The 22,838-nt window shown below is 39.4% G+C and overlaps 1 long non-coding RNA gene across 1 annotated transcript in view; it reads left to right on the forward strand.

Annotated features, from left to right (window-relative positions):
• LOC147663689 (uncharacterized) overlaps positions 1 to 22,838 on the forward strand; it is a 253,967-nt gene that overhangs the window by 103,457 nt on the left and 127,672 nt on the right. The window contains exon 2 of the long non-coding RNA XR_015305255.1: positions 12,242 to 12,344. This is a non-coding gene — a long non-coding RNA (uncharacterized LOC147663689). The remainder of the gene's footprint in view (positions 1 to 12,241; positions 12,345 to 22,838) is intronic.

Consider the following 22,838-nt stretch of genomic DNA (forward strand, 5'->3'; position numbering starts at 1 on the left):
AATATGAAACCCACTGGTCTGGCTCTACATGGTTCATGGGCACCTTACTAGGTGACCCTCTACCCCACTTGACCAAGTGCCAAAAAGCAGTCATGTTTCTTTCCGAACATGCATTGAGCAGTTCTGCCCAATGTTGTTCATCAAATCTTTTTTGGCACGATATTGAGCAGCCTTATATGACATCCTGGCCTTACAGATTTCCTCCCTATCCTTTGATCTAACTGACACTGCTAGGCTCCTGTAGGCGTTATGGCAGGAAGAATTATACCAGGCGGCAGCTTTATAGCCTGAATTACTCATGGGTTTCTTACTTTTTGTAATAAAATAGCCTTTAAGCTTCGTAAAAAGGTGCTCGTGGACCTGGACAGCGGTAAAACTGAGCTCTTCCTGGGAAGCAGAACTCTGTAGGGTACCTAGGGCTTTAACGATCAAATTACTAATTTGTTCCATGTGCTCTACCTTTGTCCTCACATTCACCCATTTTACTCACCTGGAGTTGTTGGACAATTGGGCCTCCACATGATCTGCAGATTGTACTAACCTTACTCCATGTGATGAGGACAATAAACGTATGGACAGTGATAGTGTATTTTGATCACTCTCGGGTCGTTCACAAACCACCATATCTTTTAGGTTAGACCAGAACTCCATATTTATTAGAAAAAATCTATTCGGCTGGTATGCTGTCCAAAACTAAAGGTAGGCGTACCATGTTTGTCGGAGACTGTTCTCCCGTTGGCTGCCCTAACCCTTTGTTCCAGGCAAAAAACTTTTAGCTGAAGTGCCGCACTCGTCCATCTTTTTATTACAGGAAGATCGAGCGGTGGAATGGACCACTCGGTATTCTCCTCTTCATTAAAATTTATATCATGAAAGTCCAGGGGTTCAAAAGTACAATTAAAATCACCTGCTATTATTACATGTTTATCTCCTCTGTATTCTACTAAAAAGGAATCTAAAATTGCCACCGTAGGAGAAGCTTTACCACCTCGCATACCCCTTGAGTAGACGTTAATTAATAACAAATCTATGGTATGTGCCCGCTGCAACCTAATTATGTCCTCTGAGTCAATGATAATCTCTTCCAATTTGAACTGTTCACATTGTCTTATATAAGTGGTCAATCTATCTCCCGCAATCCTTCCCTTAGTGTTGTCTGAATTACAGTGTTGCGGTAAAAGAACCCCAAGGGGCAGAATGCTAATGGAGTCCCTACTCTGATACCCGGCCCCCGCCCTATCCAGGATCGTTTTGACTATCAGTGATGATCCAAAATTCAACACAACGCCGTCACCGCTAGAGGATTACAGTGATTTCCCTACCTATGGAACTCTGTGTATCAACTTCAATTCCCGAAAGAGATGATTACCTAGCCCAGTTAATAAATGCAGGACTAGCACGTTGGAGAGAATAATTGCATAGGACATAGCTTCAGGTGGTAAATTAAGGGAGTCACCATGGCTCAGCCCCCCCGCAGCGACTCCTGAATTGTTGCCCTTAAATTTCCCACCTCGGGCCAGAGTTGGGTGTAATAATCGGCACATTACATGCATTAACAGAAGAAGCTGGCGCTACATTTTGTATGCAGCGGCCTGACTCGGTAGTTTTACAGACTTGATGTGGGCTTCTTTACTGGTACTGATTTGAGTATACTACCAGAGTTTCCATCAGGCATGGGGGGTTTTGGGGAGAAAAGGTGCTGCTCTATCTTAGACAGTCTTAAGTTGATGCCAGACAACTTAGTAATTAGGGGATTAAGCAAAACAACAAGTTTCTCTTCAAATTTTGCTATGATGGAGTCCTCAAAGTCGTTAGGCATTAGTCGGGGATTGTCCATGTCACTACCACCTACCGGGCATGGATTACTTGGTACCATAGAAACATGGGGGCTGCCTTTACTATCCCATTGTTATCCCTCTGGTTTTAGCTACTTTACTGGCCTGATGAATGGTTTGGGGCAAAGCACACGCTTTCCTTTTTTTTGTTAGGTTTAATGCCCTCCCCGACCTTTGTTTGCACAGATTTTTGTTGGTGCGTGGGAATTTTAGGACATGGAGGGGATGAAGTAGGTGGTGTACTAGCTGTGTTCGATGTTTTCTTAGATAGGGAAAATGGAGACTCAAAAACTACTGGCAAGAGAGAGGTAGATGGTATGTCTTCTGTAAGTAGAGGGCCTGATAAAAGTGCTTCAGAAGAGGCACGGCGGGTTTCTAAAGATAAACGCTGTTCCGTAAGCTCAATCTCATGTATTTAAATGGACTCGGCTCACGTAAGAAACGCGTCCAGAGTGCCTACAACCCCTGAACCGCCAACCCCCTTACGATGGCAGCTTAAAGGGTTATGAAACACAACTTACAATAATAAGTAAATTCTACAAAACAATAATATACTGGGTAAAAAGCAACCGACCATGTCCCAATAAGGGAGAGGAGGCAGGAATGTCCCATGAAGGGGGGGTGGCCCAGCCCGGCCTCTTCCGGTCGCTGATGGGCCCGCCCTTGTTCCTCCCGCGCTGCGGGAGCCCTTTCGCGTCTTTAAGCGCCTTCTGGTGCTTCCTGTGTGACGCGATGTCAGGCCCCACAGGAAGGATGTTGGGAGTTTGAGTCCTGACCCTGGGACTTGGCAGTGCGATGCGGTGAGTGGCGTTGCAGTCCTCTCGGACTGTTAAACTCCTGGGCAGAGCAGGGCAACAGGAACGCCAAAGGCTTCTGTAGCATAAATGTTCGTTTCTTCTGAAACTTCGATTTCATAACAACAGGATCAGCACGCCAATTTTACAACAATGTGCTCTCCAGCAATAAAAAAAACTCACTTTATTGTCAAAAACCATTTTGCGCACTGTGTAAACCCTGGCAATCCGCTCAGATTGTGTCAGACAAATGATTTTGCTTATTTGTGTCTTATTTTTAGTTATTGTTGTGGCCAGTTCACTCAAAATTAAAAAAGTAGTATTATTTCACAAATACCTCACAATGTTTTAAAAACATATACACTACGTAGTGACAGAGGTTCACTGACTGTGTGGGAAAATACAGGTTGAAAATTGAGAAAGGGTAATGCACATGGGGCAGAAATGTTACTCTTCTATACACATTTACTTGCCACAGTGACTCCATTTTGTATGGAATTGAATGTTAACAATATTACTTATAAATTTGCTCTCAGACACTGGATCATACTTAAGATAGGCCAAACACCTCTTACAGAAAGAGAATGAAAGAAAGTTGAAGAGTCATTTGCTTTATCATGGCAAGACCACATCACGAATTTGCTAAATATCATGGGATTTATTCATTTTTGTGCTATGCCAGAATTACTAAATTCTAGTTCCTTGCTGGTGATAAAGTCTACCTATTAGCAGTATGTTCAAGGCAAACAATGAATGAGTGACTGTAGGCTAGCCAGTCATAAGGTGACACATAAGACTGTCTATGGTAAGGGCTGGTATTACATTCAGGCCCGGACTGACCGTTGAGGGCACCGGGCAATTCCCCGGTGGGCCGCATGGTTGGGGGCCGGTTTTGGACCCCTGGGGCCGTTTTTGTTACAGGGCCGTTATGCTGCAAAAACGGCCCTGTAACAAAAACGGCCGAAAACCGGCCCTGTCACAGAGCGCGGTCGCACCACTCCCCCTCCCCTCTCCTCCCGGAGGGGGGAAGGGGGGCCGGCCGAGCACTCTGCCAGGGCCGGTTCTGGTTCCCAGTCCGGCCCTGATTACATTGGGCACATTTCTTTTACCTTACCTCCTTTTCTTGTAAATATAGGCTGGGAACTCAAAAAACAACTGAAGCACAAGTCGTAAGCTTCCTTACTCACAAACATCGGTAATTACAAATTCTTTTCACATGTGCACACCTAGGGGTATATTTACAAGGACTGAGGCATCAGCGCTTCAGAATTCTTGCACCTGCGGCAAATGCCCTAACAACGCGATGAATGCGCTGTATATATAATGCAGTGCTTCATGGCAAAAGGATGCATTGATGCATAAGAAAGTCTGATTGCACCTTTTGGTGCTAAAGTGACACATTGCTGGAGTTGGTCATAAGACTCAGGCAACTCCAGAAATGCGTCAGAACACAGAGGCGAGTCTCATGTTAAAAAGCCCTACATCAATGTTTACGTCTGGTTTGAGAAGGCGCAGGGATTTTGACACAGTCAAGTTGTAAAGTGACGCAGTGAAAAGGGGCACCTTCCTGCACAGACACAATCCTGCAAGGTGTTTTCCTTTTTCCACGTGTGCTTCTGCAGCACACATTTCCCGAGTTACTCCTCACCTGAGGAGGCAAAGGGATTTGACGCTTCCCCAGGTTTACATTACTTTGTAAATCTATGGCAGTGTCATATTTCATGGGAGTTATTTGGGAAAACTCACCAAAATGCCCATGGAACGCCTTTCAGGTGCAGAGTAAGGTGTTGCCTTGCTCATGATTTACATCTTTATGAGAGCCCTGCATCACACATGTGCCCCTTTACATGGTGCAAAAGTGATTCAGGGCTCTCATAAATAAGCCCCTTGGCTTTCTTCTACCTAAATGAAATTTAGATGAATATGGCGAGCCCCTAATTAATGGGCAAATGCTGTGAGGAGGTGATAGTCCTTCATCAACATGAGTACAGAATAATTTTTCATTCAATTTCATGTGGCAAATTTGAAATGGAAAAAATTGTCAGTGTAGGAAAAAACTGACCTTAAACGAATTGGTTAAAAATATGTTTCATGATTGTCAAGTGAAATATGGAAGACAGGTGTCTTACAATTTTAAAAACATAGGTGACATGTTATGATAAATTGCAAATATTCTTGTTAATAGGGTTTTTGGTAAATTTTTCTATTATTTGTAGTGTGATTTTCAGTTTGTTGGTGTATTGTTTAGTATTTGAACTGTGTTGTAATTTGAATGGCATTTGTTGATAGCAAGTAGCCATAATCATTGTGATGTCTCTGTAATGATGTCAACTACCCAGACCCTCCTGATTCTGCCAATAGATATGTGGTATTTGTTTCTACTAGGGTAACAACGATGCAGAAATACTACTGTGCCAGTCACTCTTCAAAACAGTCATTTCATTGATAACAAACAGCATTACACGTAGGCCCTCATTATGAGCTGCACAGTATGGATGAGTTATTTATCGGCCATGATAACGGATACCCCGGGAAGTGGTATTTGCACAGGGATCTGAAAAAAAGGCCACTAATACTGAAGGCCAGTGTGGTGTTTCTGTTAGGCTTATTATGCTGGAGGGACAATGGACGACTGTACCAGGTTTCCTCCTTCCACAAATTAATGTGGCAGAAGGGGAATCAAAGCAGCGAACAGAGCTCTGATGTGCTAGGAACTGGAGATCTATGAAACTTAATTTCCACCAAAGTGCCATGGTAAAAAGAGTAATACAAATAATAAAAGCCTGAGGGGCAAGTCATTCCCTATCCACATTTTTTTTTAATAAAGATGAAATGTTCTACGGGTCTTATTTCACCCACTCAACCTTATAATGCTCAAAAATGTTCTGAAAAAAAGTCAAGCACGCAGGTTTCATCCTTTTAATAATCTCCCCAAATTACTAGGCTCACGGTGAAGGATTTAAATAAAAGGAAAATTATAAACCTGATTAACTGAAGCTGTACCTATGAATAGGCTGACAGCTTAATAACCATAAAATGTAATCTAAATCACCAAGATAAAGTTATGATGATCAGAAATAAATAATAGAAAAACACAGTAAATAATGTACACCTAATAATGTAATGCCTGCATTAAGTAAAATATATAAAAACAAACAGAGAGGAAGGGTGAAACAAAGAATGTTGATGTTTTTAAAAAAGGTCTGGGAGGTTTGGTAAAATGTAAATGTTAAGATTCACAAAAACATTTATCAAGTTGAGTAATAATAAAGGAGTACTCTTTTACGTAATCTTACATGCCTTTGTCAACCAGCTGCAAAAATGAAACTCCCTATTAATTAAAAATTAAAAATTGGGCGCTCTGCTTTCTAGTTATACTAACTATCTATAGCTATTCCCTGAACATTACCATTTTCTTCGCATTTTAGAAGTTGTGGATGTAATTCACAAAGCCATATAACTGTACGTAAAGGAATACTACAGGAGTACTCCTTTTCAAACTCTAGAATGTCCTACTGAATAGCCCTTGATGAGTTTAAATCTACATCAACAAAAGGTTTAACACAGAAAGCAGCAGTGTAAGCATGAAATGAGACAAGTTATATAAGTAAGAAAATGTCAAGTGCACCCTTGAGCTCCTTCCCAATATATGTTTCAGTTTTGTGCGTTGGCAATACTTTTTCAGAAGCTTTAACCTTCTATCAATAAATTCCCATTTTTCAGTAGGGTGCCCTCAGATCCAACGCTTGCTATGGTCATATTATTAACTACTATCAAATGGAGGCCACACTACTCTCTGCAGTATCCTCAACTCACTCAATGTTGTGATATCCATATGAAATACTCGTACCTTCTGTAAAGTCCAGGGGATGCCACTCGGGATTTGGGTTCAAGAGTTGTGCAATGTTAACTGCATATACCATGAGCTCATCAAGATTTGGGCCAAATTCACTTGCTCCAGCAGCTTTACCAACTAACATATTCAGAACTACTACAAACACTGAAACTTGCACAGAACCCTTTGCTACCAGCAGACTCCACCCACAAGAGCCAATGCTTACCACAATGGTTACCGTTTAACCATAGGGTGCGTAGCTATCTCATAAACAACACTCCAAACCTACTCAGTTATTGTTTCAAGGGGAGCGCTGTCATTGCTTCCTCTGTCAGGAAATTCCTTACATGAAAAAAGTGTTGACTTATCGTTTGTTCTATGTTGAGAACCTCGTCTTACTCCAGTCTCTGCTTTTCTTGCAGTGTGTTTCCCTTTGCTGCTTTTGGATGCGTTTATTGTACTGGTACTCACACAGGTATTCACACCAGTGTTTCCTGCATATCACTGCGTGGAAAGTTTGCTAGTTATAATACTACCAAAATCATTACTATGTAACAGAACCTCTCTGTGCTTACCAATGTCTGGAGAACCAGCTGGAAGCTTTGAGCAATTCCCTTAACAGAGTAAGACTTAGGAACATTTATTCCCTGATAATAAAGATACAGAAGCAGTCCATTATACAGAAAGCTTTATGTCACTTCAAATTTGATATATCCCAATTGTGCACCCTGATCCAAGTTTAAGCTACCTTACTGCACTCTCTGACAAACAAGTCCAATCATCTATTCCACACATACTTTTTACATCCCAGCTACATGTCTGTCTCTGCTGTAAGAAAATCAAGTAACACTTGCCCAGGTTCTGGCTCATTGGAAACCTATTGAGCATGCCTCACAGCATCATTGACTAGCCTATTAGCAACTATTTTCAGGGTAAATATCGGAAGACACAAACAGATTGAAGTTCTCTGGACCATTTTAGCCCATCTCAAAAGCAACTCTATCATAGTCCTAGGAAATCATAAGGCAAAGGCCTAATCCAGTCTTCTCTTGGACTTTGCGAACCTTGCTCATTGGACTCTTTGACATCACATTATCATCACTGCAGGTCTAACCTAAACAAAATTCACATGTTACACTTACTACACAACACTTTTTAACAATTGCTTTTTTCAGTATGGAGTTTTTAATGTACAGTAAGATATTATTATCAGGCCTAGCTATAATATCTCTTTCACCTTTGATTTATATCAGTGAATTTCTGAGGATATTTAACATAAAGTATGGTCTTATTACCCTACCTACCTATAAAGTCACTTATACCTAGGACATTTTCAGTGAATTTCTAGAGCTTTTTAACACAATGTATGATCTCATTAGCATACCTCACTGCAACAGCACTCACATATGGTGGACAAGCCCTTCACCCAAGCCCACCAGCGGCAGCCAACCCCCCTTGAACGGCTAGCCAATGCTGGTTTTCTCAAGTAGACACCACATCAATATATAAAAGGCAGGCATGTTGGCTTTGTCAAGAGTTGTAAAAGTGGTCAAGTCCCAACAGGCGATTTGGGCTCACACAAGCACAGCATAAAGGGATAAAACTAACTTATCTTTCAGCAATTCTCTATGTTTAACGAAAATTATAATACAAAAATACGATATTTGCTTCATGCAATTTTAATCATTGCAGTAATGTTAATATCACTTTTTACTAAAGCATATTCAAAAGAAGCAATTGCAATACATGTTTCAATAGAATTACAAACAGTCGAAATGCATTCAAATTAATGTACAAAAACAAATCAAAATAGCCTAATGCATTTCAGGACTCCTGTCCCTTCGTCAGGGGCGAATCTGTAAGAATATGAAGGCATGAATCATTGATACATCTTCAACGCACAGAAAAAGAAAACAACATCAACAGACACTTGTAATAACGATGTGCAAGTTTATATTACACCCAGACCGCAGGGTGGCCCATGCTATTGGATTGGTGTGCCTGCCCACAGGATGATCAAACCCTGTCATACGACTAACCAATCAGTATAGCCCAAGGTGCTGGTATAACCTTAGTGTTGGTGCAGAGTACCATCACCGTATAAACAACCAGGTGTATAGCTATTGGTGATATATAAACACCGTTGCCTTAAAAAACTATAGAGGTACCTTCATGATAAGCAGCACGTGCTGGTTTCAAATCAGTAACGTACACCAGGATTCTGTGAAAACAGGCGCAGATACACAAGACAAATAACAAACTGCGGTACATACTACCAATGTGCTGAGCCAATAGCAATAACACAAGGAATGTTGTTGAATAGCGTCCACACCGATCTAGTAAAAGGTAGCCTGGTACCCACTACCTAGAACCAAAAGATTCTATAATTGAAAAGTCATTCCCACACAACTGAGCTGTGAATTCAACCTCAATCATCCCTATCTCTTACCTAGCGTCCTGAGCCGTACTGCTTAAATCACGGGCGAGCTGTAATCCAAGCCGAGTAGTCTTGTAATCAACAGAGCAAAATCTCGAGCTTGAAGAATACTTATAAACATCAGCAACGTTTCCTGCTGTCACTTTAGAAACACCCCAGGAAATATAGGGCTACTTTCAATAAATTATTTCTGGGATGCTACTGGTCTCCCTGCATCCGCCTTAAAATGTTTGTAACATGTTGATGGTGCCCCTGCCCAGATTGGGGCACAACAAAGCAAAAAAGAGTTGCATATTCGCACAGGAATGGCATTAATCAAGCACTCCTGGCTGGGGGCAGCAAGTAATACATATGCTCTTTCAGCCAATCACAAGGCTTACATTTTTGGTTCCACTCCAATTTCAGTCCAGATATCTATATATTTTAATTTTCTTAAAAACTAGTGAACAGAATTACACCAAATCGCAAAAGGCACATGTTCTGGGTAAAGATCCAGATTTCTGCCAAATTTGGTGTAATTCTGTTCAGCCATTTTTTTCTGAAACTCTTTCAAAATTCCTTATGAAAATTGTCCTGAAGAGCCCACCCCTGGACACAAAAATCCAATGTCAGTGCATATTCATAAGTCAGATTGAAAATTTAAAATTGAAAACATAATATTTCTTCCCATTTGCGTGATCAAGCAAAACAGACGTGGTGGCAGCAGGCAAGTTATATTAAGAAAAACGGAAAGGTTTGGGATTTTCAAGTTAAAAAAAAGTTGAATATGGATTCAAAATTGATGAGTAACTTCATACCTTTTCAGAGTAATCCTATTTTTGATAGCAGTAAACTTTATTCAGATTCAAGACAGATATTTTCATATTACCCTTTTATTAACCTCCTTATAGTAACATTTATAGATTAAAGCTGCGTTTTCCTCAGTTGAATAATTAGCACCTTAACAGAAGAGTTTGAATAGAGCTTCCTCCATCTTTATTTTTTCATTTTTGTCAATTTATATTCATTTGTATTTTGTTATTAATATTTAAAAGTTTTTTTATTTTAAAAATATAGCCTTATATCACATTAACCTAATTTGAAAAATAAATCCCTATTTATTTGGGAGCAGTTTTTTCATAATCTGACACTAATGAACCAGCACCAAAATGGCCCGGTACAAACAATACAAACCAAAGAGTTTCAAATGTGGAAGAGCATCACATGTGATTTCCATGTGCACCCAGCTTCCAAGATCTTACCTGGTATATTTTTCCGAGACAGTAGTTCAGCAGCCTCTTGGATTCTGTGGTAAATTTTGAAATGCGGTTATCATGCTGCCTGCTTAGTAAGTAAATACTCTCTCTGAAATAATTCCCGATAATATTGACCTCTTCTGTTTTCATTATTTCAAAAATCTCAATTTTTGCTTTACAGAATGTGTACACATTCTTAATAATTTTGTCATCCATCATTTTATCAAGAGGCGGTTACCCTTGCTGTCTCTTGTAGGGCAGGGTATAGACTTTATGTTTTTTATCAAAAATAGTTTTTTTCTAGAATGACACTTTGGGGCCTATTTCGATGTTGGTCAGAAAGCCTCTGACGGCAGGTCGGAGGCTTTCGGGCCGGCATTGAAGTTTCAATACCGGCTGCCTAGTTACAATGTAGACAGTTGGAATTGAAACCGGCTTGTCTTTCCGGCTGGATTCCGACAGGCTCAAGGAGACCGGACCGTAATCCCAATGGATGGTGTTTCCGCTGTTGGGATTATGATGCTCGGTTTCCGACAAGCTGTACATGCCGAGCTTTCTGACATGAAAAGAGTGTCGGAAAGTGAGTTTGAGGGACCCTAGCAGGACCCCCTTCACCTTATGACCTCTAGTTGGGGGGTGAACGGCCTGCACCATGTGGCAGCCACCTTGAGGTGTCTGGTACGAAAAATGATTTAAATGTTGCTCTGAAGAAATAGGAATTGTTGTCATTGATTTCATATGAAACATATGGGACAAGTCACTTTTTCGATTCCTTCAATGGTATTTGTGTGTGAGTGGTCTTTATTTCTTCTCTTCAATGGCCACAGCCAAATACTGCAACCCCTAACATATGGGATTTCCTGTTAACGGGTGAGAGATGCTTTAATTGATGTCATGCCTCATAAGTATTTAGTTGGCTAAAATAGTAGTTTAAGTTTTCTTTTGAAGTGTTTTAAAACTTAAAGTCCTCCAATAAATTATGACATGTCAAAATATGTTTCTCGGATTATATGCATGAAATTATTTAGATGACTATGAAATTACTAGGCATTATGAAATGCTTCTTAAAAAGTCTCTAATGAAGAATCAAGATGGATGATGTCCTTGAAATTTAGAAAGGGCAAACTAAAAGAACACATTTTTGTCTAATGTTTTATATTTATGTCAATTTTTTTCTGTTTGTTTGTCCAAAATTCTTTGGACATTTCCAAATCTATATATTAGTTTTTGACTCATTCTCGTATTATGCAAATGGTGTTCTTTTTTATAAATATTAAATTCTTAAATATCTTTTAAAATAGCAAGCACTGGAGAAGCGACATTTGACTTTAAAAATGTGTTAAACACATATTGGCTTGGTTTGGAGCTCCTTAAAACTCCTAATTAAATATTTAGAATTTTAGAATGTTACATCTTCTCACTGTTAACCCTTTGGATTTCTTTCTAAATTCCTGAGAACTTTCAAGACTTTGAAGAATTCTTGCTTTTCGGGAGTCAGTTGCAATTGTTCTATAAACAGTGCCCTTCCACTTTTAGAGTTCATGTTTAGTCCTAGATGCTGCAACAGATTTCAGAATTGGGCCCATTGCAACAGGTGCCATTAATATAAAGCCAGGGCAGATGGAACTTGAGTTCCTTTCGCCACTACACTGTCACTAGTCTTTAAACCTCACATACACCTCTTAATGTTTGCTTCTAATTTAAAACTTCCTTTGGGTATATGAACAATTTTACCTGGTTCATGATTTCTGCAGTCTTCTAACGAAAAATGTCATTTTGGACAACTAAGTCATTTTCTGCCGCGTGGACTGTATTTTCAGGACATGTAGTATTTATTTGTCTTACCATAATGACTTGAATATTATTAACCCAACGAGATGCATGTTTGAATCTTTCTTTTCTACCCATACTACATCATAAAGTTTGATTACAATGAGATATCGCTATGTAACTATCACTCACTGCAGCTTTCATTGTAAACAGTGTGGTTCAGTACTAATACCTGGCATAGACATTTGCTTCCTTTCCACCCTTTCCAGAAGTGTAAACCTACTGGTGTCTTCTGCCTGAGCATTATCACTTTCTTTTATTTTTATTCTATACAGAATTGAAACAGCCAGTGATGATCTACAAGTCTGGCAGGTTTCAGCTCTTGATTGGAACACTCAACAAGGACGTTTGCAGCTAGTGTTTTGATTTGTGCTGTTGGTAAGTCTATTTTAACTTCCTGTTTGCAATTATTGATAAGCTTTTTTTTAAAGTCAATACATCCTAGAAGAAAGGAAAAGGTTACCATGAATTTAGTAAGACACAAGACTTGTAACCTTGAATTACAGATTATTTACTTATACTTATAAGCATGCTTTTCCCATTATTCTTTTCAATGTGTACATATGTTTGGCGCCCCTTTTAAATCTAGATATATACCTCTTAAGCTGTAGAAATAAAATGTAACCTTCATCAGTTGTGTGACTATGTCATGAAAATAAGATCCGGGGGACTCTCATATAAGTTAGCTGGAAGTTGATTGTGACCACCACAGTGAAATCTTATCAATTAAAATGATTTTTCTTTTCATCTCAGACATAATTGAAATGACTATGGTTGTGCAAAAGCAATGTAATTTGCTTTTGCATAATTACACCAAATGTCGGAGAAATTAAGTAAAGTTATCTGTAATTACATTAGATGCATTTGCTGCTATTTTTTACCATGAAAGGCAGCCTCATGTCCATTTTGGATGCACTGACTCATTTAGCGATAGGAAACATCAAAAACACTAGCGCTGTAAACAGCAGCCACTGGCACCTGGTTGTTCATTACATTTTTGCAGCAAACATTGCATAACAGTGTGACGTAAAATAATGGAGAAATATTGGGAATTTTGCATGAAAAGCGTTACCCAAAATAACTAAAATTATACAAATTATGCCAGTGTAATAGAAATGTCTTGTGGCCCCTGCAATGATCTTCTAATTAAAGACTCCTTGTGTAAAAAGGGATATCCTATGCTCTTCTCTAAGTCGAAATTATTAATGGATGGCAAAACCCAGAGATTTGTTTCTCAGTTCCTGAACATGACAAGCACACTTCGAAGTGAGTCACATCAGCACAGTGAACCCAGTGTCAACTAAGGGGATAATTTGCCCTGAAGTCTCTTGTGTATAGAACACAGGGAAGATTTTGCAAATAATCTGCCCATAGAAAGCAAACTTAACATGAAAGCTATTTCTACCTTTTGTGAGAGAAGTCCGCCTAAGTGATTCACATTCCTGTCATTATGTGTCACATATAAATGAGACGTGGACCTATTTGCCAAGCACAGTCAATGAAAAGTGCTACAAATGAAAAATGGGGTGCTCAAAAATATATGTTGTAATCGTTTTTGCAATTAAGAACCAAAACCTTTCACTCTGCAATAAATATGCAAGCAATTAACTTTCTAATTACAAATTAATTACAGTGACTTACAAATTGGATATCCCCCAAATATGAGGGGCACTAAGGCTGCTGTGATGAAGGCTCTTGAGCTCTATTGCAACATTTCCTGAAGAGGATTGTAATAGTGAACTGGTAAAGAATTTGTTATTTTATTAGTAGGGTGATACCAAACTGGTTTTCCCTGAGGCATAGCATAGGCCTGTTTCCTTACTTCCCAGATTGAGAACATTCTCATGATGGAAATCTCAAAAGGCCTGAACAGAGTTTGTGTTTACCCAAAGCAATAGAGAAATTTGAGGTAACTCAAAGAGGGCCACAAGCTTGACTGTGCAGGGGAGAGAAAATGTTGTTGGTAGAGGTACATAATGAAGAATAGGGAATATTGAGTTACCAGAATATCATAGCCAAAATATAGATGGTAAATATAGGTTTTCTATAATTAACACCTCAGAAATATCCCAACAATGGATACAGGGATGTTATAGTTAGGAAATAGAAAAACCTTAGAAAATTAACTGAAAAATACACATAGGTTACATGGAGGTTATACTTAGGCTCACATTTCACTTGTACAAAACCAGTGAAATTCAGCCATTATAATTACCTGAGCTAACCATAACTTACGCCCCTGCAAAGCACTGCTAATGACCTCACATATTACATCACTCATGAGATGGTCAGTAACAACACTGATGAAATCACTAATGGCATCTCGAATGACATCACTAATGACATCGCTCATGACATTATGCAGTGATCCACACACATAGAGCCACTCAGATACCTACTCATGGATGGATACACACAGTCACACAGCCAGTCACATAATATATGTTAGAAATAGTTTCACTCATTAGTAGTACACAAAGTATAGTAGTTTAACTTCTTTATTATCTTGGTATATATGTTTAACACTCAGAAACGTTTAGTAAACTCAATCACTGGATAAAGTCATCAGTGATGTCATTAGTTATGTCATTTGAGATGTCACCAGTGATATCATCAGTGTTGTCACTGACCATATCATGAGTGATGTAATATGTGAGTTCATTAGCAGGGCATTGCGGGGGCGTAAGTTATACTTAGCTCAGGTAACTATAACTGCAGAATTTCTATGATTTTGTACAAATTAAATCTGAGCATAATTATAAAGTCCATATAACCATTTGTTTTTTTCAGTGAATATCTAAGGTTTTTATATTCCTAACTATAACATCCCTATAAACATTATTTTTACAAGGGATAATTCTGAGGTGTTAAGTATAGAAAACCTATAATTACCATATATATTTTGGCTATGATATTCTGGTAACTCAGTAGTCCCTATTCTACGTTATGTTCCTCTACCAACAACAACGTTTCCTCTTGGGATTTTTCAGCAAAAAAGTAAATCTATCTATCTAATATCTATCTATCTATCTATCTATCTATCTATCTATCTATCTATCTATCTATCTATCTATCTATCTATCTATCTATCTAGCTATCTATCTATCTATCTATCTATCTATCTATCTATCTATCTAGCTATCTATGTAGGTCCAGTTAATGAGTTTAGACCTTTATACTTACCTGTATGCATTTATGTCCTATCCTATATATTTTTGACCGTTATATTTATGTTATGATATTCCAGTAACTTTATTTTCCGTACTCAATATTCCAGGCTACAATCATTCTGATTGCATCATCCATAGCAAAAGAGATTTATCCCAAAGAAAGTAGCAAAACAAAAATAAGAAATGTATAGAAGGAATATGCCACAGGATGATGAACAATTTAACAAGCTACTCTCACAGCTACAGAGACAATCATTGAATCTGCACTACTTCTGGAGACAAAACAGCATATTGGCTGGCACTGTGATATGAGATTAAATAATTAAACTCCCACAGAGTGATCCATTTCACAGGATAAATGTATGTTACATGAAACAAGTTACTCAGCTGAAAACAATTTTCAGAGTACCATTTTACTTATGAATAAAAAGTAAAATGTAGTGCCAGTTGCTGCTAATCTAAAGTGGAAGGGCAGCGCAGGGGGCTGTTAGGGGAATAAAAATTAATTGAAAGACTTACCTGCTGCTGACACTGCCAGCCGTGTTGGAGCGCCTCTCCTCCAGGTAGTCCATGGGCCACAAACCACAGTCTCCCCACACAATCCAGATGCTGCTATCATGCTATATATAGCATGAGAGAAGCTCCAGGATTGGGTGAGCGGGCTGGACTGTGGTCCCTTTCTTCACCTGGCTGTGCAACACAGCTGGGTTGGAGAAATATAAGTGCGCATGTCAGTTTGGCCATCCTAAGATGGCTGGCCAAACTGACATGCGCACTTACAGTGCCCACCACTCCTCCCACTAATGGCGCAGCCCCGCCCTGCCCTAGACTCTATCTGCTTCAGTCATACAGTGATAAATAAAAAGATAATTACATTGTTCTATTCTCATTTTATTTTTATACCTGCTGGGTCTGAGCAGGGGGCGACGCTCCTTAGCTATTACGGAGGAGCTGTGCCTGGTAAAATGTGAAAAGGCATAGCAAATGCAGCATTATAATGGTACACGTGTATTAATAGGCTGACATCACTGTGCACCATGTGATAAGTGGAAATGGGGAGAAAATGGCAAAAAGATCATCTAAATACCAGAGACATATCATTCTGATAATATATTTCAGAAACAAGAGCAGGCATTGCTAAGCTATCCCTTTAGCAAGTGTAAGCATGTATCAGCCTACTGAAATTAAGGGCCTGATTACGATGGTGGGCCTGTTGATGGCGGACCCTCCACCATCGTACTTTCTTTTCCACCTGCCAAAATATGATGGCAGGGGGAAGCATTGGGGAAGTGTCGTAGTCAGGAAGACCGACTGCCATAGTTCCGACAGGTGGACCTTTTCTGACCGCCTGTTGGAGCATTTACATTGCCCAGCATTGCAGCGGTGCCTGCCAGGCACCAGTGTTGGGATTATGATATCCCTTTCCACTGGTCGCTTCGCTGTGGTCAACCCGCCATGAAAAGGAAGGCAGAAATGGATTTGGGGTACCGTAGCGGGCCCCTTTCATCCCATAGCCTGTGGTATGGTCACTAGGGGGCACCTATGGTGCCCCCCTACATATCTCTGCACTATGTGGCAGGCACTGAATGGTGCCTGCCACGTAGTGCGTTAATAGGCAAGTACCTTTTTTTTGCACTGCAGCGGGGCTGCTGACAGCAACCCGCCCACAATGCAAAGTATAGATGATGCAACCGCCGTGGGGGCAGTTGCATCATAATTCGGATTGTGCGGAGGCCGCCTCATAGGAAGCCGGTCCCAAATCCGTAATGAGTCCCTAAGTTTTTTTACCAATTTCCTGAGTAACAGTCACAACTCTGTCATAAGTGTTGTTGCTTTTAGTACTCGTTATTGTATTAATTAGGCCAAGCTTTCTAGAATGCTCAATATTACAATGCTAAGTATACTGGTGGTAAGAGCAAATATGATTCCAGACATGAATTTGATGTGTTCTGGGTTGCTAGAGCAAAGTTTAAATATAAAATGCCCATTTCCAAAAAAGGTAAAAAATTAATTAGAAGATTAGATGATAATATTGGTGTTAAACTAAAACTTTATTTGATCTCATCAGTACCCCTTTTCCAGGTAGAAACCCAGATCTTTTGTAGCTCTCATGTAGACTTGAAAGTAATCATGCAAATTGTAGCTGTTGCTGCAAACTTTAAATAAATGATAGATGATTGCAATCAATTAAAGCTAAAGTGGGCTTACCTAATAAACAATAGTCTCTATAATGAACAACAGTTCACCAATAATTTAGAAGACGCAAGGCAGGTGTAATGGAAAAAACAGACCATACTAAATGAAGCAAATGACATTGAGTACAGATATTGCTGACCTGGGAGGCACAGATGATGTCAGCAATGAGACATATTTGAATATCCTATTATTGTAACTGCTTGTTGCCGATCTTTATTTTGCCTTGATATGCCTTTTTCTGCTTATTTCTCACCTTTATTCCGCCTCTTTCTCCTCTTTTCTGACCTTTAATTGGCCTCTTTGTGCAGCCTTCTGACCTTTATAATGTCTCTTTCTGCTCATTTCGCACATTTATTTGCTTCTTTCTGCTCGTTACTGATAATAATTTTCCCTTTTTTGCTAGCTTCTCACCTTTATTTTGCCTCTTTCTGTTCATTGCTGACCTTTTTTCTGTCTCTTTATGCTTGCTTTTTTCCTTTATTTAGCCTCTTTCCGCTTGTTCCTGACCTTATTCTGCCTCTTTCTGCTCATTTCTCACCTTTATTTTGCCTCTTTCTGCTCTTTTCTCTGGGATGTGGGGGAGCCTCAAGGTTCCCGCGGTCTCCCATCACCTGTGGGAGCCAGCATTGCTGTTCCACAGATGGGGCTTCTGGAAACGCAGCTCCCTCCATGCAGGAGCAATTGTTTCATCTCTTTCCCTGCCCACATGTTTACGGCTGGGAAAGAGATGAATCCTCATCTTCCTCAGGGCAGGTGCACTTTGACAGCTCCCCCCTTTTGGAAATGGAATGTTTGCTTTTGCTTAGTGGGAGCTGTCAAAATTCCTGCCATAACTAAACCAAATAGCTATGTTCCAAGGTGGGCATACTAGGACATAGGAGGAGATGGCCTTAGGGGGTGGGGGTCCCCAGGGCCATGTATGGATCCAGGGCAAGGTGGCACATGGTCTCTCTCCTTCTGTTTGCTTGGGGCTCGAGGGGCAGGTGGTGGTCCTTGACCTGAGAGTGGGGCCCTCCTTTTTAAAAAGAATTGAAGCCCCGGGGAGGTGGTGGTACCCCTGTGGCTCAGGGGGGTCCGTGTGGCCCACATGTCAATTTATTTCCAGCCCCAGGGAGGATGAGGTCCTGGGGCTCGGTAGGGGGTCCGCGAGCCCACCCATTTCTTTATTTTTAGCCCCAGGTAGGTGGTTGGTCCCCCGTGCTCAAGGGGTCCAAGCGCCCAGAGTTATTAAAATTAAGACCGGGAGAAGTGGTGGTCCCTGGGGCATGACTGAGCTCAAGATAAGGGCTCAGTGTCTCTGAAGTAATGATAGGAAGGAGTTTAAGAGAGGTAGCATGTTCGTGGTGTGCATATCTTAGAGTGTATTTTGAGGACTGGAATCAAGATGTGTTGCCCAACCACCACCCTCCAACTTCAGGAGTGGATTTATTTGCTCTCAAAGTTAGTTTTTCTACAATTTACAAAATCAACGAATGTGAATGCCAATCATGGGTTTTCTCTCAAAAAAGGCTGTTTGCATATTTAAATAAACTTATATTTGCATATTAGTTTGTGAACTGGCCCCAGTGTCTCTTAACTACCAAAATCTGAACACGAAGTACACATACTTATAGAATCATTGCCCAAGGGTAAAAACCATATTGAACTGGACCTTTGACATGCTTTTATTCTAAATTAGTGATGCTACATATTTATTTAACTTGTATTTAGCAACATTTTTGGAAAATTTCAGAAAATAATAGAAATTGTAAAATGATAATGTACCATCTGCTATGATTATAAATTTTTCCAACAACACGTACCTGCCTCATCATTGTACTAAATTGGCAACTGCGGCTTCATATCATGTGTAAATATTTACGTAGGTTTGGACTTTTAAGTCAGCCAGTTATTTGTTGATAAACAGTGATCACTGTTTTCCTCCTCAATGCAAATATTTCACTAGACTTGCTACAATGTTTATTAAGTGGATCCCTACCTTGCTTATTTAATGCAATATACAGAGTTGAAGTGCAATGAAGGTTAACAACTAATCCTAAAAAACAAATGAGTTTGCCAGGCATGGTTAGGTAAACTAATTACTTTGTATTCTGTCTTAACGTGGTTGCTCCTTGCTTCATGTGTTTGGTGTTCACGCCCTTGTTCACCAAGGTCAAGGCATTTGTTTCCCATAATTGCATCAATTATACTAAAATAAAAATTGGCTTATAGAAGCCTACATTTCTCATATTTTAGGTTGCATTGAGTATCCTTTATGGTGTGCCAAGCATCGTATTTGATAATCACTCCTTAAGATTCTACTCACTTTCTTTACTTTTGGAAAAAGCAAAGGTGTCTCTATTTTTGATGGGTTAGGGTGTTTTGCTGCATTCATAAAAACAGGCAAAAAATAACTACATCTTCCAGGAATGTACAGCTGAGGTGTAAATATAATTAGCAGTTGAAAGCCTGCAATTTGAAAAATCACAGAGTTATGGCTACAAAATATACATTTTCATTGTATACAAAGTAATTTTACTAACCTGAAAAGTATTTTCAATTTGTAAATGGGGGTTTGTGACCATGTCCATATTCCAAATAGGAGAGGGCCTGAAAGTGGCATACCCCTCCTATATATGACTTTTAAGGGAATGTATCAATTGGTTATGACCTCAATTGTGGTTTCAAACTATTGCCCAGATACAATACATTAAAAGGGGTGGGGGTGAATGTGATTTGCTAAGGAGAAGCTGTCTCTGTGGGACATAGTCTAATTTGGGAATCAGGGCAGCTGGCAGCAAGAAGGCAATAGTCTATTTTTTTTTAAAACCTTTGTTGACGAAACTTAAAATACATCCACCACAAATCTATGCAAACTGCTTTGTGACTGCTTGAAAGATGGTACATGTTTGCATCATGGCCAACACAGTGGTTTCATGATGCACACACTTATTCCCTGTAAGAGTATTTATGAATTTTGCAGTAACATCTCAGAGCGTGTACTGATCATTTTGGATACCTACAACTACACCCTGTTTTATTATGTTTAAAAGCAAATTACCAAAGAGTTCACAGCTGTCATTCAATGCAAATAATACATTAGGAAACATTGACCCCAGATTAGCATTTAAAAGCATTGTGTATAGCTTGAAGGAAAGTAAATAAATAGTTCAGATAGACTGGTGGGTGGAACTATTATATGCATACAAAATCAAACATTTTAAGCCAGAATGAAAGGAGGATACAATCAAAATACAAAGCTTGTGGGTCTCCATTTGGAGTATATCAGAGCAGTTGCAATGTGAATAGAGCTGACACGATGCTTATTGTTCTACAGCTATGCTCACTGGACTGGTAGCAGATAGACTGATTATGCCACAATGCTGGATTCATGTTGCACTTCAAAGTTATATGGTACTTGGAAGAAAGAATAGTCATCTTTCCTTTACTTGCTCACATTTCTTCTTTCATTCCCTAACCTTACATGATCATTAAAGTGTGGTGATCTACATCCACAGTCTTCAAACCATAAACAATTAGACCAGTATTAGACATAAGTCTAAAGAAACAAATAGATAAGTATGAGACAGAAGTCATTTAATATATTGTGATATGTTAGATTTAGAAAAGATTAATGGCTTTTTAGATGTAATGTTCCAATTGTCATACACACATAGGTAATGTGCATGCATTGTTCTAAATGTGGAATTCTGGCATGAGGCATTCCTACTCAAAACAACTGAAACAAAAGCTTTAGTGCACACCTGTTGTCTACATTTTGTTTCAACAAGTGAGAGATTTAGTGTGATTAAGGAAAAGTATCAGTGACCCTCCAGGGCATCCCAAAGAGGAAATTAATTTGCAGCATCATCTTGGGCAGAACCCTCTCAAAGTCATCTTGCTATTCCTGGCCGAGGGGGGGGGGGGGGGCAGTCGAGATCTAATGATGATTACTCAGGCAGGAACCAATGTCCATGACTGCACACTCTCCATTATGGGACACAGGAATGGTTTTGTGCAGGTTCACAATAAATGTTTGCACATCTACACATTAGAACAAGCAGTGAATATATTCTACAGTTGCATCTTAAACTCTAAGTGAGCCGCCAGACGTATACATTGAAATTATGGTGATAAATGAAGGTAATTTTATCTGAATGTTTAAATTATTCTTAAATATGCTCGATATGACAAACTTCATATCAGTTTCCAAGTGGATCCTGCTGGTACCTTTTGATTGTTGTCCCTTGAATTTTGATCCATTGACTAATGTCATAATGCCACACAAGTATGTTTGGAAGAGCTCAGAGTCTGCATAAACAGAGGATAGGTGCTAAATTATGTTTTAGAAAGAAGATAGCCTTCAATGACATTTTCAGAAATGTTCATGGTATCTGAATGAGTGCAATTGTGCACGGGCATCTCTAGCCTGGAATATGGCCAAACCAGAGGAAGACAATGAGTACAGTCAACATGGGGAGACAAAATGCCACTTCAAGAAGCACTTGCAGCTTTGTTTCTGGAACAGGAGAAGCAGATTACATTATACTGACTGATGGTGAGTCCTTACGTATTCACTGCAGTTGTGATACTTCGCTCTGAGGTTGCCATTTCGAAATTAACTTGTAGGGATAAGTTAACGGATCAACCTAAAAGTCTCACTGTTTTCAGATTTCAAAATGTCTGAAAGTCCTCTAATACCAAACAAGGGCACCTAATATTAATTTTTTTAGTGTCAGATAAAATTTAAAACGTACTATAATGAATGACAAGTGAGTTTAGCAGTAACATTTAGAGGAATGATTGTAATACTCGGAAGAATGTAAATTGTGAATAACAGGTTTAGGAAAGATTCCATACTTAAAACTAGTGCAAGAATTATCTTTGAGGGAGAGCCATTAAAACATTATTGGTTTACACCAATTTTCAATTGGTGCATTCCAAAAGCATATATCACTTGTCATTTGTTGTGAACACAATGAATCCACTCACTTGCAAAGCAAGGATTTAAATTCCAACTGCAAAGCTAAGTACTGATGTACAGTTCTACAGACCAGCACAATGAAGTACTCATTAAGTGTTATAAAGGAATTAATATTTCCAAAGATAGGAATGGTGCCAAAAATGAAGTCTTGGCATCCATGCACAGGAACCAAACACTATCTGAGGAGGACATGTTGACAGGCACTGTTTTATGCCTTTCCCACAATTTTTATTTAGATTTTTGCAAAACTCGTTTGAGGTACTTGTAGCCAGCCCCAACAGCAGTTATAGTATTGTGGGAGTGAATGAAAAGCTGCATTCACAAGTGACTGTTCCCTCGATGTTCATACTGCTAGATTTACAGTCATCCCATTACATACAAATGGGATTTCGTAATTCAAAGTGCTGGTAAGCATGGACTCTGCAATGGCTTTTAAGTGCAACATGTACCAAACAAAATGTTCTTTAATTAATCGTTCTGTGCATAAAATACAATGAAAAAGAAGTAGCAGGATGTACAGCAAATATAAACATGCACTTAGCA

Source organism: Lissotriton vulgaris, unplaced genomic scaffold, assembly GCF_964263255.1.
Source record: "Lissotriton vulgaris unplaced genomic scaffold, aLisVul1.2 SCAFFOLD_2396, whole genome shotgun sequence".
In the NCBI taxonomy this organism is placed as follows: domain Eukaryota; kingdom Metazoa; phylum Chordata; class Amphibia; order Caudata; family Salamandridae; genus Lissotriton; species Lissotriton vulgaris.